The sequence below is a fragment of the Emys orbicularis genome, chromosome 12, assembly GCF_028017835.1.
Source record: "Emys orbicularis isolate rEmyOrb1 chromosome 12, rEmyOrb1.hap1, whole genome shotgun sequence".
In the NCBI taxonomy this organism is placed as follows: domain Eukaryota; kingdom Metazoa; phylum Chordata; order Testudines; family Emydidae; genus Emys; species Emys orbicularis.
Genome location: NC_088694.1, coordinates 25,334,771 through 25,353,533, shown reverse-complemented (window position 1 = coordinate 25,353,533; position 18,763 = coordinate 25,334,771).

Below are 18,763 nucleotides of genomic sequence, written 5' to 3'. Positions count from 1 at the left end.
TCTAGTCTCTCCTATTCTCCACCTCTTCGGTATATCCCCCACGTGCCCTGGTCACAAGTGCCTGCTGCACAGGCCAGACATACTGCGCCCCATGTGGCAGACAGAGCTGCCAACCAGTACTGAACTCTTACAGATGCACACACAGCCCTCCTGAAGGATGAGCTGCTTGGAATTACTGAGCAGAAATTGCTCATAAAACTTTACAGGCTGCCTTGGCTCAGAGAGAGAGAAATCCACAGCCCTGAGGGGCATGCTTGCTTTACACTTTAATCAATGACAGTGACCCACTTATAGCTCTCCTCAAAGACATGGATTCTCCCGCCTGGGTCATGTGCTGGTAGGAATTTGCTCTGACAACGCTGCGTCTATGGCCCCATGTGCAGCGAACCAGTCCTGCACCTCGGGAGCACACAGTTCAAACCCTGCCTTCAGGCTCCAGAGAGAGGGAGCTGCACATGGGGCACAGCTGCACCCCGCAGAGGCACACTGCCTCAGCTCAATATAGGCCGGGCTGGATTGGCAGGGAAAGCTGTAAACTGGCATTGGATTGGTGCACTGGATTGGTGCACTGGATTGGTGGGGGACCCACCAAAGGCTGCATGTTGTCCAAAGACTTGAAGGGATGAGTATTCTGAAGAGTTTTTTCTCTAGAGGGTGGAAGAGAGGCGTTCAAAGCCCCTAATTTAATCACAGGCTGAGAATGGCACATGACTGGGTACATACCATCCCCTCTCCATCTCACCTGTATCTCCCCAGGATCTCATCACATGGGGTTGCAATAGCATCCTCACCATGTTCCACCAGCATAGAAAGCCCTCCCAAAATGATCACATTGTGTGTAAATTCACTCTCCGAGTCCCTGGGTGATGCTAGGATTTCTGCTCCAAACAATACATTCATTGCACTTGAACAGAAAGGGGAACTGCGCAGCTATCCACAAAGAGGTATAATAACCCAACAACCGGCCTCAAGCACCTCATCACCCACAGGTTAAACATTTCAGGCACCCCTGTGATTTAACAGAGCGGGTTTCTACATTTGTTCCCTTGCTCCGTTCCCAATCCCAGAGCACAATCAGCATTCCTAGAATAAACATAAAACTAGAGGTCGAGCTAAACCATGCTTACACAGCCTGACCTGAAATCAGGAAATCCACATTCCAAGCAGCTCAACAATCAAAGACAAGGTTTCATTTCACAGAATTTAATGCCACGTTCTTGCTGATCTGCATCGATTTTGCCTTCCTAAATTTCACTTTGTGCAAAATTGCGCACTGAAAACACAGAAAAATAGTTTGAATTTCTGTGTGTTTTTAAATGCAGAGCCTCAAAATAGCCTCATCCACAGGAATCAGTCCATTTTCAAGTTCATAGCTAAATGTGAATAAAAGCACACACAGAACCCTAAAAAGCCACCATTTCTGAGCTTTGCATTTGACTCGTAGCATTCTGCACCTCTATTTCCAGTACTCCCTCCCTGTGGGTTTTGGAGATCTAGTCATTTATCATCAGGGCCCATTATTATTCTTCACACTGCAGCAGCACCCATAAGGCGCCAATCAGGATTGGGATCCCTTCGCACTAAGGAAAACCTGCTTGCTTTTAAAAGTGTGAATGTACAAAAGAGACTAAAGGGTCACTAACAACAAGGACAGACTCACCCTGTCTCCGAGGGCAGCTCTTGGCTCTTTAACTTCTGTTCAGGCACCGTTCAGAACCTGGGAGAGAGAGAGTAAAAGAAATCATCCAAAGTGTCTTCTCAAAAATGATCAAAATCATGTATGCTGCAGAGCGACACGAAATGAGCATCGCTCATTTCATCGCGAGCTCACTGGTGTCTTAGTGGCTTGAGCACTGTATTCAATTCTATAAGAATTCGTTCATTTATGTGCCCTCTACTCTGAAACAGGTCTAGATGAAACAGCACCTTCGAACTGAGCAGGTCTGCTCCCTGTGTATTCAGAGGCTGAGCTGCTAATCGGAGTGATAAAAGCCTGTCTTTACTGAACCAACACTGCTGGGAGAAAGTGAACTGGATACTTTTCTGGCTTGCACAGTGAATCATTAACCAAGTTCTAATTTCATGGCCATCTGTGCAGTGCCATTGTATTATACCCCTCAGTTTCACCTGTACAGGCCCACTAAAGACAACAGAGTTGCCCAGGTGTTGCTGAGGCCAACATTTGGTCTGCAGTTTTTATTCTAGGTGATGATGCATGAGCCACAAAGAACCCAGCTGGACTCGCAGATGTCAAAGGGAGGTTTGCAGGACTGGTACTTTACTGGAGAACTGAGTGCATTTCATATCAAACTAGGGTGACCAGACAGCAAATGTGAAAAATCGGGACGGGGGTGGGGGGTAATAGGAGCCTATATAAGAAAAAGACCCAAAAATCGGGACTGTCCCTATAAAATCGGGACATCTGGTCACCCTATATCAAACACACTAGGAAAACAAACAAGTTCCACAACAGCATTTTTTAGAGAGTCACTTTTTGGAGAAGAACTACGTTTTATGGAAGACAAAGATCTGCAAGGTCTGAAGAGCACTTGCATCCATGTAACTGTACTACGCACCAGAACAAAATCGGGATGTACATATTACAGGCTCGGAGTAAGACTAGAGAGAAGCTTATGAGGCCCATCTTGGGAATGTTACGGAAGACCTGGGATAGCTCCTACTTTTGCACAAGAAAGGTCTTTTACACTAAAGGGTTAATTTTCCAATGGGCCTCCAACACATGCACAGGTAAAATTTGTGAGTAGACTCACATGCAAGGCACTAATGCAGATCAGGTAGGATGGCACATAATCCATTGATCCGGCCACGTAAAGTGCCATTCACGTGCACAGAGCCCACAAAAAGAAGCATGTGTATGAATGGGAGCCCCTTTGAAAATCCAACCCCCAGGACCTAAGCTGCACCAGCTCCAAGTTTCATTTTGATTTAATGAGACCATTTAACTGCATCCCATGTATGCTATGCACTTTAACAACCACCTCGCAGAATGGTATAAATCCAGAGTCACTTCACTGAAATCAGTGGACATGTAGTGGATGCAACAGAGCAGAATTTGGCCTGCTGTCTGCCTTCTGGTATGGTGCAGTCAAGGTCCCACCAAATACACCCCCATGGAAATTTCATCTGCAACATTCTGGCTGCCACCCCACAGCCATGTTTCAGTCCCATTAGGACATGGATTGTCTGGAGACTACCCTCCAAACCACATGTTGCACATTCAGTAAAGGGGATGAACCCTTCCTCCCCCCCCGTCAATGACCCGTCAGAACAGGCAGGGCTTTACGGGTGTTGGGACACAACTGAGCGTGGATATGGGGCGCCATACAGAACAAAAAATAACGCAAAAAAGCTGAGCCGGTTTTATTCAAGCTTCCAAGGAGAGAAATTCACTGATGGGCTAAGGAAAAGCCTGGAAAGTCTCAATTCCCCAATGTCTGAGCGAATGGGAGTGAGAACTACAGAACTCAGGCAATAGTGACCCAGGGCTTTCTCCGCTTCTGGGTCAATGCAACTCCCGTGCAATCAGGAGCCAGTGTCCATCTAGAGTAAGGTGGGGGCTGGGCCAGAGGGGGGAAAAATCAGGACTGTTTTATACTCTAGGATTTTTTCAAACCCATAATTCCCATGACCAGTAGCCAGAGCGTGGAGAAGGCTCGGGCATTTACACTGCTCCGTCGTCTAGCTGTGCTCTGAGCAGAGTTGGGCCATATGGTGGTAACTGAGAACCCCCCCGCAAGGCTTACGCTACGTTATCACCAGTGCATCTGCAGTTTTGGGGAGTGAGTGGTCTGAAGAAGCCTGATGGTAGCTCAGCCAGCGCACCCACTGTACTAGCCATCCAGTCCCTTCAGCCTCCTGAGGGCATGAATGATTCTGAGAGGCAGTTCGGTACCTTGGATAACCACTGGCTCAGGATGCCCGGGTAGTTACACCAGCTGCCTTCAGGAGCCAGTCCGATTCCCCGCCCCCCCTTCATTTGGAATCCCAGGGAAGATGCAGGCGTTTAATGCCCACAAAGCTGTGGAGCGAACACCACTGACTTCATCCAGCCAGCACGCGATGCTCCCCAGTGGGGCTCTGCCGACACAGTGACAGCCTGACCCATAGCAAGCCCAGCTACTCCTGTTATTAGACCTGTGCAAGCACACGCCGCCCTCTGCACTCAGCTGCTCGGGCGTTAGTGATGTGAACAACAGGGACGAGACTCAGAGCTCATCAACCTCATTATCAGCTGTGACCTGAACAGGGATTTGAACTCCTGGTTCCAGTGAAAAGATCAATGCGTTACTCCCCAGCCAGCAAGCACCATCCCCCAACCCCACTCCTTTTTTTTTTTTTTTTTTAAATAAATAATTCCCCGACTGCTTCTCTGCTGCTGGATGCAGATGATCCTCACTGATTTAAGACAGGCAGCGTTTGCGTCTAGCATCAAAAGGGTTAACATGCAACAACAGCCTCACTGCATCTAACGGGACCTCTGGCTCCTGTCTGTGCTTGGCGGAGGTGCCCGCTATTGGAAACGCAGGACAACACTGGATTTCTAAGGCGCTCTCTTCAAAACTGGACCCTGGATCCCACCTCCCTGCTGGGCAGTTTTGTGCCATCCCGTTCCTCCTACCCCCGAGAGCCTGCCACCCCACACTCCCAATATCTTGAGAGGGCCCAACCCTGGGTTTCTTGCTTGAGAGGTCAGGAGAGTTAAGACACGGAGACCCAAATTCATCACCAATCAGACTGCTAAGGACCGGCCATTCGGGGCTACCCCCAGCCTCCTGGGGTTAGTGATTAGACACTGAAATTGAAGGACACCTGGATTGTTTCCAGCTTCAACACTGACATGCTGCGTGGCTTTGGGGAGTGATCAAGGCCTATACTGGCAAGAGCCTTCAATAAGTGAGGCAGCCAAAGAGCCGGGACTCAAGCGGCCTGTTTCTGATGTGCCACGTGCCCACAGATCCCACCAGCGCGGCCACGTGGGTGCTCGGCATCTCCAATAAACAGGTTCTAGGTGAATGGACATAGCCAGAACTAGTGAATACTTGGAAATTTCATGGTGGGGGAGGGAAACCCTCCATGATTCAGTTTCTCCATCTGTAAAATGGGGAGGAGAATATTCTATCTACATCACAGGAGAGTCAAGGGTGAATTAACAAGTGCGCATGCAGCACGCCGAGAGCCTCAGGTAGAAACAATTCTTCATCATCTCCCTGTGCTTGTGCCCCGCCCAACACTAAGCCTTTGAAATGCTGCCTAACAATGGGACAGAGACCCACCAACTCATTTCACACACACACACACACACACACACACACACACACACACACACACACACGTAAGGTAATAGCAGCATCTGACCCGGGCCAGATCAGAACCGCTGACCTGGACCTCGCACACACTGTAGTTCTGGATGGCAAAGAACCTACACATTAGCGCCTCTCCACTTTCCGCAAGCGCCGGGGTCAATGGCCTTGCAACCAGAGAGAAGTTCACCACCACCCCCAACTCCATTCTTTTTTTAGAAGTCACTGCGTCCTATTCCCTGTCCAGCTTTTCATTGATCCCAACTCCAATGCCAGTCTCGAGTGTCCACATCTCTCTCTCTCCCTCCCACACACACACCCTTTGAAACACAAATACAGACACCAGGAAAGGCCTCTGCCCTCCCAAGACAACTGCCTGGACCAAGGGAACAGGCGTGCAGCTGCTAGATCAGTTACTGGCCCCTCCCAAGAGAAGGGTCCCAGCAGGAACGCTACACACGGGAGACTGTTCGGCCGTGTCTCCAGCAGCGAGAGAACATGGATGCCCCACAGGGCCGTGCAAAGTCAGGGAACTAGCCTTTCTAGAGGAGCCCTGCATGGGAGCAGTTCCTGCATTCAGTGCAGAGGTCGAGAAGATCTATTGGACAGGCACACGGCTTTCGATGGGATTCCTTTCTAGAGGGGTCCTCTCCGTACCTGTGCTCCCTGGTGTTTTCATTAGTGCAAGAAGACAATGCACAGATCCTGATTTAGCAAGGCAAATGCATCCAGAAGGATCATTGTGTCAGCAGCTCAGGATCAGATGTTTCAAGGGGCTGCTGTTCACCCCAAAGAGGTGCGGGGGCCTGGTGGAGAGAAGGCAGGCTCCGAGAAAGCCACCCTGGCTGAGACATGACCTGAGAGGGGCAGGCAGTTTGTTCAGACTCAGCAGAGATAGAGCAAAGTGCATCACGGTGCACTTTGATACCAGAGTGAAGGGTGTGATAGAAAAACCTAGAGTAGATTCTTCTAGATCCCTTTGCAAGGCTGTGGGGCGAGCCTGAGAGAGACAGACAACACACGGGGATAGCACTGACCCTTCGGGTGTGGCACAACATTGCAGTCATGCCAGATCCTTTGGCTTCTTTCCCTACAGGAGATGGGGCAGTCACTGCCCTGTCGACATTATAACATAGGTCATTGCATTCTGCTAGCCAAAGCTCCCCTGTGCCTTCAATTAGACACAGAAATTTCCCTCCCTTCCTGCCTTATGCAGCTGTGTCAAGTTGTTATCCTGAAGGCTGGCTGAGCTAAGAGATCCCTGTACATGACAGCTTGGGAAGTGCTTTGGGTGAGCATCACTGTACCAGTTAAGATCACATCATTACCTGCCCTAGGACTTTAGCCACCTGGGGAACAAGACCCCCTGCTGGCTGCTCGCTATCTTTGCTGCCAAGCAGCTCCCTGGACCACTGCTGCTAGCGGTGCTAGGGAGACCCACGCCTGCAGCCATTCAGCTCTTGCCCTCCACCGTGCTGTCTCAGCCAGAGGCAGGGCCGGCTCCAGCTTTTCTGCCGCCCCAAGCAGCAAAAAAAGAAGACGAGCGGTGGCAGCTCAAACGCACCGCTTCTTCGGCAGGACCTTCACTCCCTCTCCTCCTCTTCAGCAGCACTTCGGCGACAGCTCAAAGAGGAAGAGAGGGAATGAGGGACCCGCCGCCGAATTCCCGAAAACCCGGACGTGCCGCCTCGATACCGAATGGAGTGCCGCCCCTTTGAATTGGCCGCTCCAAGCACCAGCTTCCTTAGCTGGTGCCTGGAGCCGGCCCTGGCCAGAGGCGAGGGTTCGCAGGCCTGCCGAGAACATCCGAGTGTGTCAGATACTGCCATGGCACCTTAGCAAATAACCAGCCTGCCTCAGCTGCAGACAAGGGGGCTGGAACAATTTGTATAGTGGGAGTGCTGAGTTCCAATGAACCAAACTGTAAACTCTGTATATAATGGAAACCACTTCAAGCCAGGGGGTGCAGCACCCCTAGTTCCAGCACCTCTAGCTGAAGGAGGCGTACAAGCTGATGGTGGACCAGCCGTTTAAATCCTGGCCATAGGTCCCTGCTGGATGGAGAACAATTGAAGCAGGGCTCTGCGTGGCATGGCAAATGCTAGGCACCACACAACGGACATGAGCAGGCCCAGGGACTCACAGATCTTGGCCAGTGCAATGTGGAGTAGATGTTTATCAGCTTAGCAAAGCACAGGCAGGAGGACAGGGATTTACGCCACCTGCCCTTCTATCAGCCATAGGAGTGGACAACGCAAATGAGAGAGAGCAGCACCTCCGCCCCGAGGGCAGCTTGCCCAAGCATTAACTGCTCAACCGGGTCTGGGAGAGGGTCACCATTGCAACCACCCCACGTCAGGGTGTGACCACATCAGCTCTCACCAGCCCAGAGGGAACGGCCCCAGACAGTGCTCAGACAGGCAGAGTCAATGCTGAGGCAGAGCTGGCACTGTAAGAGAGAGCATCTCGCAGATAAAAGCAAAACGGAGGTCCAGACCACCAAATGGGCATTAAGGATGCAGCTTTCACAAAAGTAAGGGAGCTAATTGTGGTGTCCTGGCCAAACTGTAACTTGGGCAGTTACATGTGGCCTACCCACAACTCGCTAGGCAGTTTCAACTGGACATATTCCTCACTGCTCCTCCTACATAAACCTGCTGTTTAACATTGCTGCCTTGACAATGAGTTCCACCCCAGAGTCAGCTGCATTTCACCAGCAAGTGACAGATATTACTGAAAATATGCCTAGACAAAGAAGATATAGACATATTATATGCTGTGCCAAATTAATTCCTGACCTCAGTGACACTACACCAGGGATGAATTCGGGCCATGGTATTTGACAGTGCTTTTCGGCTTTGGGATGAAAGACACTATACAACACAGACTTTAGACATGGAAAGATGTAGCAAGTCCTGTCTCATCCAGGTAACACCCACCCACATTCAGGGCAGGATTGCACCTGATAGCGAGTTTTCTTTTGTTCTGTCCAGTCTAATTTTAAGAGTCCCAAGAAATGAGGCTGCCACATCATCCCTTGAAAGATGATTCCACAGCTGGATCCATCTGAAAGGCTGGAAATTTCCTCCGTCCCAACATTCAGCCTAAATTTTGCCTGTCTCAATTCCATCCCTTACTGCCAGCAATGTACCTAGTAATGCTGCTGTTTATTATAATCAAACTCCAACCCTTCCACTTGGAGACCCAGCTACTAACCAGCACCCCTCCATTGGCTGGGAAAAAGAAAAAGCAAAACAAACCACCACAAACATGCACAAAAAAACCCACAACTGCTCAGCAACTTCCCATGCTATCCAATATCGACAAAAGCTCCTGCCAGCAGAAACAGTGCCAGATCAATAGTGCTTCTAATTAGAACATTTAATTACTTCCATTGTTCATTCGTTCATTGCTTCCCCAACCAGATCACTAGAAAAACCAGCAACGCCCCCCTCAGTATTCCAGCCCCTTCATACTCCACCTAGATAGCGGCTCCAAGACCCCCCAGAATATGCATGATTAGTAAACAGTCTGTGTTCCCCCTTCCCAGCTCCAGCCTCCCTCCTGGTCTTGACATACGCTCCTTGCTTTAGACACTTCTCCATGGGCGCACACCTGACTGCCTCTGTCTAAGCCAGAAATGCTTTCCACAAGCACTAACTGCAACAAACAAGATTAGTCAATTACAAAGGGATGTGTCATTAAAAATGCACCCTCAGCTTCCCTGCCTTTGGGCATGTAATGAAATGGCTTGCTCTCTCCCTGTCAAGATGCAGCTCCTTTCTAGACCCTGGACACAAAAAGAATCAAAGCTAAAAATACCCTCTGATTGTCGCTACCATGGCACCTGGCACATAGTGAAATGGGGGGAGGGGAGAAGTGGGGGGTTATGAATGTGTTTTAAACCCCTACTGAAGCTTCAAAATGCTGTTTGAGCACTCCTTATTTACCTAAAATTTCAAAAGGAGAAAAAAACCAAACACACATTCCCTTTGTGCGGCAGAGACAGACAACTCCACCCTGTGTATTTTCCTTCCTGTCTGATGCTCACTGAGATCCCAGCACATGCATCCTAGATCCCCCTGCTAGACAGCATACAGGGAAGGGGGAGGAGATAGGGAGAGAAGTGAGTTAAAAGAGAGCGTTGGTTTACTTTTGCAAAAGATTAAGATCACAATTGGTTCAGATCTGGAATTCATTTTGTGCAAGACCTCCTTACACGCTGTGTGGTCCAAGGTTTTACCCGGTCTCCCATACCATACCCAGGCATGTTCGTCTCTCCTACAAATTTGGGGGAAACAGACCGTGAAACAGGAGCAGAGCAGCAAGAAATGGCAAAGACCTGCTGGAACATGGGAGAGTCTACTGACATCCAAGGGCAGGACACTTGCCCCGAAAAAGGATGGATCGGATATTTTAAAATCCAGTTTAAACTGCCATCACATCTCATCTTAGCCGAAAGGCCAAGAGCCCTAGTAAAGCTGCTGACCTGATGAGATTTGTGGAGCTGACACTTTACATTCATTTGTCTTGTGTTTTTAACACAATGGGGCTGCCGTGGTGCCCTTTATCTAGGGCTCTGGATTGCCACACGGGGGAACTGGGGGCCAGTCCTGGTCCCTCATTCCCAAAGCAGGTCTAGGAACAAGAAGAGCTGCAGATGCAGCCCCAGGCATGGATAAGCCCCAGACAGAATCCAGTCTTGTCCTTCATGGTCAGAAGGCTGGTGGCCTCGAAGGGATGGGCTGTGCATTGGTGGGGGCTCAAATGGGGCAAGCGAAATAGCAGCATGAAACAGCAAAGCTAGAAGTGAGCTCTCCAGAGCTCACAATTGCACTTGATCTGCCCTGGTTACAAGGCTCTGCCCACCATATCCCATCCTCTCTGGCATTAATCCAGATCACCCCATAACGTTTGCCACACTGCAGTTAATCCTCACTAGCATGTATTATCCCCACTTTATATCAAGGGGAAACTGAGGCACAAGGCGTTTACAACAAGTCAGCGTCAGAGCTAGGATTAGAGTTACTGGCTCTCAGGGCTGTGTTCAACCCACTGGCCCACATTCCCTGTCTGCTAAAGGCAAGTGTGCCTTGGCTCCTGTCCCAGCTGTACTACAGCTCAGCCTAGCGCTCGTCATAGTGCGTTCCCAGGTGCCTGGGAATGCTTCACTCCCACAGACGGGACCAGAACAACAGATAATGGTATCATGCTCCACCCTTGCAGACGAGACACCTGCTGCCAGACACTCGGAGGTATAGCTCCCTGGCATCCCGCTCCGCTCCCAAGGGGATGCTGTGCCAAAGCAAGGAGAGGTGCAGTAGCCCAGGTGGAAGAGCCGGCTGCCGATCCCTTTTATTGTGTGTTCTCGTGTGTGCACGCTCAGGTCTCAGGCAACGCAACAGCTCCCAGCTCAGGATTTAAAGGGGCGGGTGAGTGGGATTTTACACCATGACTGTGAAACATTGTAATGATCCCCTGCAATCACTCCCCATCACCTATAATCTGGATATAGCTACCAGCCTCCCCTGGAGTCAGCCCCAGCCCTGTCCAGCAAGGCACAGCCCTGAACAAGACGGGTTGCCCAGCCATTTCCTTCCAGAGCTGAAAATGCTGTTCAGGTTTCCCCCGAAAAGTCTTACACTTCTTTTTTTCCCTCCGTGATTACAATGAAAACCCGCTGACTCAGAGACATCTGACTGCTTCAACGAGAACAATAGGCCACTCAGCCGAAGCTGTCACGTTCTCTGGGCGAGCGCATTTTTAGACGTTGTATTAGAGTAGCATATTGATAACTGTGTATGTGTGTTCGCATAGATGAGCATGGGGAGGCTTCCCATACGATGGGGTTGAGGAATCTTCTCTGACCCATGTCTCCTTGACTGGGGAAAGGGCTTAGACTGTAAAGTGACAGGCACTATAGCAAAACCCAATATAGAGAGATAGGCCAGCACAATTCCCATCTTGGATTTGCTATGAAACCAAAAGCCATATTACAAGTGACAGTATTTCCATCTAAGCTCCGCCCACACCCCAATCACTGTAGCATCCGAGACCCTCACAAGCAATGAGATATTACCACTGTACAGATGGAGAAACAGAGGCACAGGGACACCACCTTCCAGGGAGCCTGTGGGGGAACTGAACCCAGCTCTCGTCCAGTACCTTACCCTCAAAGCCATCCTTACTAATGTCCTAACAATTCATATTCTAGCTTGAGGAGGAGATTTCCCAAGGCACAAATGGGAGTTCAGTGTCCCAGTACCCTGTGTGCATTTGAAAACCTCCTAATCGGCCAGCACACTGCAGCAACGCTAATGCAAGTCGCAGGGCTTGGGAATAATAGTAGGGTGACCAGATGTCTCGATTTTATAGGCACAGTCCCAATATTTGGGGCTTTTTCTTATATAGGCTCCTATTCCCCCCCCCCGTCTCAATTTTTCACACTTGCTATCTGGTAACCCTAAATACTAGTGTAGTATTATTTTAATCCACAGAGGACTAGAAAATGTTTGTTATTGCTACTCCGCTCACCCCAGGATATGACGGCTATTATCTCAATCAGAGAGAAATTTGAGAGGTTCAGAAGAGAGAGATTTTCCTCTCCCTGGCCTGAAGGCCAGCAGAGTGGATCTGCAGTGTCACCACGCAATCAAGAACGGCACTCACAGGGAGGATCATACTTCAGCCACAACTGCCAATGGATGGCAGATTCACAGACAAGCAGCACAATCCACCAGCCTCTTGAGCCACGGTGTCAAACCACAGCTTCCCCCAAGACAGATGTGCTCCTGCCACACTCCTAAGGAGTAGGAGCACTGCTTTGCTATTTATGGTAATGGCTGATTCCGTGCTTCCATTACCACCTGAAGTTGCTGTTAAAGCACTAAACACAACACACTGGCTGTAAACAGAAAAGACAAATGCCCCCACTACCAGCAACTGCTCCAGTGGCAAGGGACACAGAGGAGGCCTGTGCTAGGTGCAAAGATAAGAGGCCTCGCTGGGGGGACATAGGGGAGGTGGCATTTGTAATGCTACACACAGCTTGCATTCCAATGGGGGCTAGCATGAGAGCCAGGGCATGCATGAGAGCTTCTGCAAGTTGTGTGAGTGTGAGAGATCTTCTGCAAGCCTGTGTGTGTGAGAGAGAGAGAGAGAGATCTTCTGCAAGTGCGCGTGTGTGTGTGCGCGCGCGCGTAAGGAGGGGAGAGGGAAGGGTAGCTTTGGGCGTAGGAATGTCAACAGCGAATTTGGCACCTGACATTACAATCAAGAGCTGGCACTGAGAGCCTGCAGCACAGTCCCTGTTCTTGCTGCCGGGGGCCAAAGTTGGCAGTGGACAGAGTCTACAAAGCTTTGGTCTCATTTGAGAGCATGGGCACTAGCACCAGGAAGTTACCTATGTAAACAAACAGGCTCCAGTCCAGTGACCACATGAGATCAAGGCCTTCCTATTCAGAGAAAGTTCCCTAGTGCTAGCTCTTTCCCATAAGCCTGCCCCGTCTCTCCTCAGCACACATTGATCAACCTTATCTAGTTATCTATATATACACACACACATACACACACATACATACACACGTGCACACACACACAAAACCGTGGATATGGACATTAACACACGCATAAACCGGGGGCCACTCTGGACTAGAGCTCCCTTAGATAGCTGAGAAGGGTAAAGCCACCAGAGAGAAAGAGCAATCATTTAGGGCACCCCAATGGGGCATAACTCAGACTAATACATCTCTACCCCGATATAACACGACCCGATATAACACGAATTCGGATATAACGTGGTAAAGCAGCACTCCGGGGGGGGGGGGGGGGGGGGGCTACGCACTCCGGCGGATCTAAGCAAGTTCCATATAATGTGGTTTCACCTATAACGCGGTAAGATTTTTTGGCTCCTGAGGACAGCGTTATATCAGGGTAGAGGTGTAATATACTTAACACATCTCTAGCTCTTTATAGCTTTGAAGCTGAAAAAACATCAAGCAAATCTAACGTGAGAAAACTGAGGAAAAGGAATATTTATGCTGAAGATCAGGGAAAAGCAGCTTGATGGCAAGATTGATTAGAGCATGGAACAATCTCTCCAAGGAAGTGGGGAAAGCCGCTCCTCTGGGGAGGTTTGAAACTAAACTGGTAAAAGGTCCAGAGAATGGACCATAAGGAGCTAGCTCCCACCAACCACTAGATGATCTAATAAAGCTTTTCCATCTCTAACTTCCATGATATATTGTATTAATTAAAGGGCACACTCAATCTGTTCTTTGCTCAGGAAAGAGCCCATAATTTCAAATATTGAGAGAAGCATTAGCAACGCAAGAGGGGAGCAATGCCATGGTGGAAATAATCCATCTTGTAAATGCACCAATGGTAAAGGAAGGGGACTCGCAAGGTCCCATCCCTTTGCCCAATCTCCCATATAATCAGACAATTAAGAAAGTGTGAAGCTTTATTATACCTCCAGAGCCTACTTCTTGCCATCTGACGATATTCCAAAAATAACCCTGGAAATATGCAGGGACCCATTCCAAGTTGTTCCTGGATCCCTGCATACTCTCCTCTAATGTGTATTATCCTCCTGACATCAACACTCCTGCAATCAAACATTATTAAGGGCAAAACAGCAGCTCCAATTTCAGAGGAATTCCTGTGGTCAGATTTCCCCCCTAGAATTCCCTAATCTGAGTCTGATCCTAAATTCCTTAGGCACCCTGGCTTGTACTTTTCAGTGGGGCTCCAGAATCATACACATTTTTCACCCCCATTTGCAGTTTATTGTTTGGCTGGGGGATTTATTTAACCCCTCAGCTGCCAGAGACTGGGAAATGTAGCCTTAACTGTTGTGGACAGCCACATCAAAAAGAGCACTGAAGTTTCTCCAGAGTGTAGTGTAGAAGAATTGGTGCGGGTGCCTGGGGAACTCTTCTTACAAATCAATAACTGTGATCATAACAAAGCCTTAGAGAGATCAGACCCTTGAGGCCCAAATCTGCCCCCATCTAAGAAGGCAAAACATACCCAACTGTTTCATTGCTGCAAGATCAAACCCCCAGTGTTTCAATTGCAAATGCACTGGGGGAGGGGAGATCATGTCTTGCTATCCCCTGATGTGTGTACATACTCCCACCCCTGTACAAAGCGGTGGGAAAATAAACAGTGTTTAAAGCTCTTTGTGCACATTACAGGAAACCAATTCAGAGGCATCTAAAAAACTACAGGTGGTGGCAGAGAGAATATTCATATCACAGCCACTGGAGGAGCAGAGATCTGGGCGTGGTGGCCCAGCCTTGCTCAAGACTGGCAGATCTGCTAGTATTTCAGTGCCTTCCAGCTCTCTGAAGGGGAAGAGAGGTCAAAGTCATCTGACCTTGGCAGAGGCCCTGACAGATCACCTGCTTAGTATATACCCAAAAAAAGCCACTCCCCATGAAAGGTCTCTCTGCCTTCCTGGCTGGCTCACCACTCCCCTTTCCTCCCTGCTCCACTGGGTGTGTCACTAAGGAAACCAAATCAGGTAGGTTTGAGCTGGCCATGCCCAGAAACTTTCAGCACCAACAAGTCTTCTATGGACTGTGGCTTAGCCCACCCCAGATGGGATTATCCCTGATGCTTGTTCCTCCCCATTCCTTCCCCAGTGTAGGTTCTCTCCAGCTCCTCCCTCCTAGGACAGCGCCAAACATGCACACACACACAAGCCTGCAGTTTGATCTCCGCTCTGACACAGAGCAAAATGTGAGTGTGTGTGTGCGCATATGAGAGGCTCAGCGGCTACCAGAACAAGCTGCGTCTCCCCTTCATTTTGTTCTCTCCCAAGTGACTTGCCCGCTACCTCCAAGCCCAGACCTGAGCGGATCCGCTCCCGGTTAGAGAATTCCCCGCGATCTGGGGGAGGGAGATGGTAGCTCTGAGAAATATGTCAGTCACCATTTCGGGGGTGGGGGAAGGCAGGAAGTCTAAGGGGACCTGAGCCTTCAAACCAGGAGATCAGGAGGGAACGCGCCGGATCTGTGCCCCCAGAAATGGACGCCCCTCAGAACCGAGATTTAGCGTGCAATAGCGAGCGGCAGGCTGGAGGGGGAAGAAAGGAACACACCCCTCTCCAGCGGGCTCTCAGAGGGGAAAAGATGGGGAATTTTGCACAGGCAACGTGCAAGGGGGGTGTAAATCTGATGGCGAAATCACAAGCAGGCCACCTGGACGCGGCTGCACCTAGGACATGGGGGAAGGGGGCACCGAGCAGACATTTCAAGGAGAGGGGATATTCGGAGGCAGACACACACCCCCGCACGGCCCCCAAAACACCCACCCCTTGGGTTTTGCAAGCCAGGCCACCGAGGGGTCGCGGATCGGAACGGCTGGGAGGGCGGCGGCTGCGATCCCAGGCGTGCAGGGCCCCGCTCACCTGGCTGGCGGATCCGGAGTCAGGCTATGCAGGGAGCGGCTCAGCAGCGGCATCCCAGGCTCTCCGCCCGGCTACAGCGACGCAGCCGCTTCCCCGCCCTGCAGCGGGACAAATCGCTCGGCAAGCGGCAGCGGGGCGGGGAGGAATGGGAGGGCCGGGAGCGCAGGCGGGGCGGGGCGGACCCGGCCCCCGCACGGAGGGGGGACACCGCCGGCTGGGAAAGGGAAGAGGCTCCGGCAGCCCACCTAGAGCCAGGGCAGGTGTACCTCGCCCCGCCCTTCCCGCAGCCAGGTGGGGGCGGCGCTGCTTGGGTAAAGCAAGCGGGGCTGGGGGAGCCTGGGAACCCGGGCAGCTCTCCGCAGGCACCAGCGCCCCAAGGCCGCACCCGACGCCAGTCATTGGCCTGCTCCCTGGCCGCAGGCAGCCGCTAGACCTGCCCCCTCCCCATTCCAACGCCTCTCCCGGGAGCTGTTAGGGAGGAGGGGGTGAGCTGTCCTGGGGTAGCACCTGGGGGCCCCAGGCCGGCCGGCGGACAAGTGCTGCCGACATGGAAAGACAAGACAGCACCTGTGCAACAGAACCAGCGGCCACCCCCCATCGGGCGTTGGGGTTTAATCCTCAGTAAATGGAGCCGCTGTCTATGGGACCTGCAATCTGCAGGCCTGTCCCCAGCGCGGCTACAGCTGGGCAAGCAGCAAAGACAATGACAAAGGGGGAGGGGGGGATCCAGCTTCCACATTTTGGGTTGGGGCATTTTCACACACCTCCAGTTTTCTTCGCTTCTTGCAACCCTTCGCCGCAGTGTCTTCCCCCCGCAGGGTTTCCCGGGCAGGGAATTTCAGGCCCCCAGCCCACATCTGTGGGAGAAACGAAATGTACATGCAGGGTGAACTGAAAAGCATTTGGGTAGTTTGTGAAGGTTACATCACCCAGTGAGGGAATGGAAACTTTCCATGTGCCCTCAGCACCCAATCGCCAGGCTCCAACTGCATTGTCCCCCTGGATCCTCGCTACAAACAATCCAGAGGCTTAGGCATGTGGGGGGGACATTGCCCTGCGTTTGTCCAGCGCCTGGCACAATGGGGTCCTGAGCCATGACTAGGGACACCTATATGCTGCCACAGGGCAATAATAACAGTATCGAAGTGTTGCAATGTGCTCATAGATCACTGGCAAATGGGGGGAGAGGGGGAAGGCTAACCCCTCACAACAAATTCAACCAGCCTTGTCCAACACCTGCTGTCAAGAGAGGGAATGAGATCACCTGCACCACACACAAGCTACCTTTCATTTAGGATTTGGTTCCCCGCCCCCCCAGTCTTTGTTTCTGTCAATAATCCTTTCTGGGCTTAGTTCTGCATTTCTATCCAGGGCTGACTTTAAGGGCCTATTGTTCTCAGTAATCAGTTCTATCAGGATCACATCGGATTCCAGGGAGAGCATGTTAAGTTACTGGAATTCCTTATATGGCTCTCAATGCTGTGTTTTATTATCTAGTATTGTGCCTGCCATATCTTGCTGTATTGATCCTTAGAAGATTTAAAAAGAAAACAAATGCATCTCTGGTCAAGTGTAGGTAGTCTCTTGGTCTATCCAAGGCCGTGATCAAGTGTCTTGATGTTTTGGTCTTTTGGCCTTGAGATGAGAACCTTGCCTTTGTTTCTGGGACCTTGAAGTGAAAAAATTCTCTAAGTAGCATCTGGTAAGATGAGCTACAGGAAGGGGGAGTATCTCCAACCAGGGATAGACCTTAGCATGAAAGTGTAGCTGCCTTCCCTGTCTAACTTCAGGGTAAAGTTAGTAGGTAGCAGCTATTTTATTGCTGGTGAACACAGAGACGAATGGTCTAGTGATAGATCAAGGGAGGTAGAGGATCAGACAAAGATTAGACCCAATTGCATGTGATTTTTAAATGTATGTCCATTTATATACAAATCCGATGTTGGCCTCAGACTCCTGACAAGTTGCCAGTGTAGCACTAGGTGTCACCAAAGGAGTGGGGCCTCATCTACACTCTATTATGAATAATAGCTACTGGGAACAGACACAGCCAGTAAGGCCCTAGCTACGTTACTGGAGTAAGCTGCACTAGCGTAAGCCCTGCTGTGGTCTCATGCAGTGTGTTTACACTAGGGCTTTGCACTGGTGTGACTTGCCTTAATGTGGACAGGGCCTACATCTGTTCCACACAGGACTATGCAGCTTGCCCCACTGGAGCAAACATGTGCAAACCCAGAGGGAATCTGCCATTTAGCCTAACATAGTAAACAGCCATAGAACCAGCCCCTGACTTCACATTCATGGAGCCACCAGCACACGCTTGAATGAAGCAGGCTTATTTTATTGCTGTATAAAATGCCTCTCTTTATTAGTCACACTGAGGCTTTTTCTTTACAAACCACACTCCAGCAGGCAGTACCGGGAACAAAACTAAGCCACATGGTCTAGTGGTTAGAGCCAAGGACTAGGAGCCAAGGGTCTAATTAGACAAGGGTCTAATCCCCTACTGAGCTGTTGACTCACTGTGCAGACTTGGGCAAGTCTTTGCCTCTTTGTGCCTCGGTCAACCCCAGCTGTGAAGTTGGGTAAATAGCAGAAACTTCATGGAAAGTTCAGATGCTGCATCAGAGCCAGGCTTGCGAGAGCTTTCATCTACAAATACATTTCAACTTGCTACTCAAAATTCCCCCTGCAGTCCCCATTGGATATGTCCTTCATTTCCAGCCCTAACCACTCTTGTGTAGTGTTGGTGTGCACCATTAAATAGCTGCTGTGTTTCACCCCAGGGGTGGCTGCAATTCAACAGTGAGTGAAGTGATTTGTATGTCACACTTTGCTAAGTTTGCATGAAAGAAGATACAGATTATTATTGTTGTAAGTATATGATACTGCAGCTGCATTCACTTATACTGTATTCTCATGAACTATTATTATCCTTACAATAGAATTTTTATCTGTCAGGCTCGCCAATGGGAAAAAAATATTTTTTATGGAACTGATGTATATATGCCACACACCAGTGAAAGCT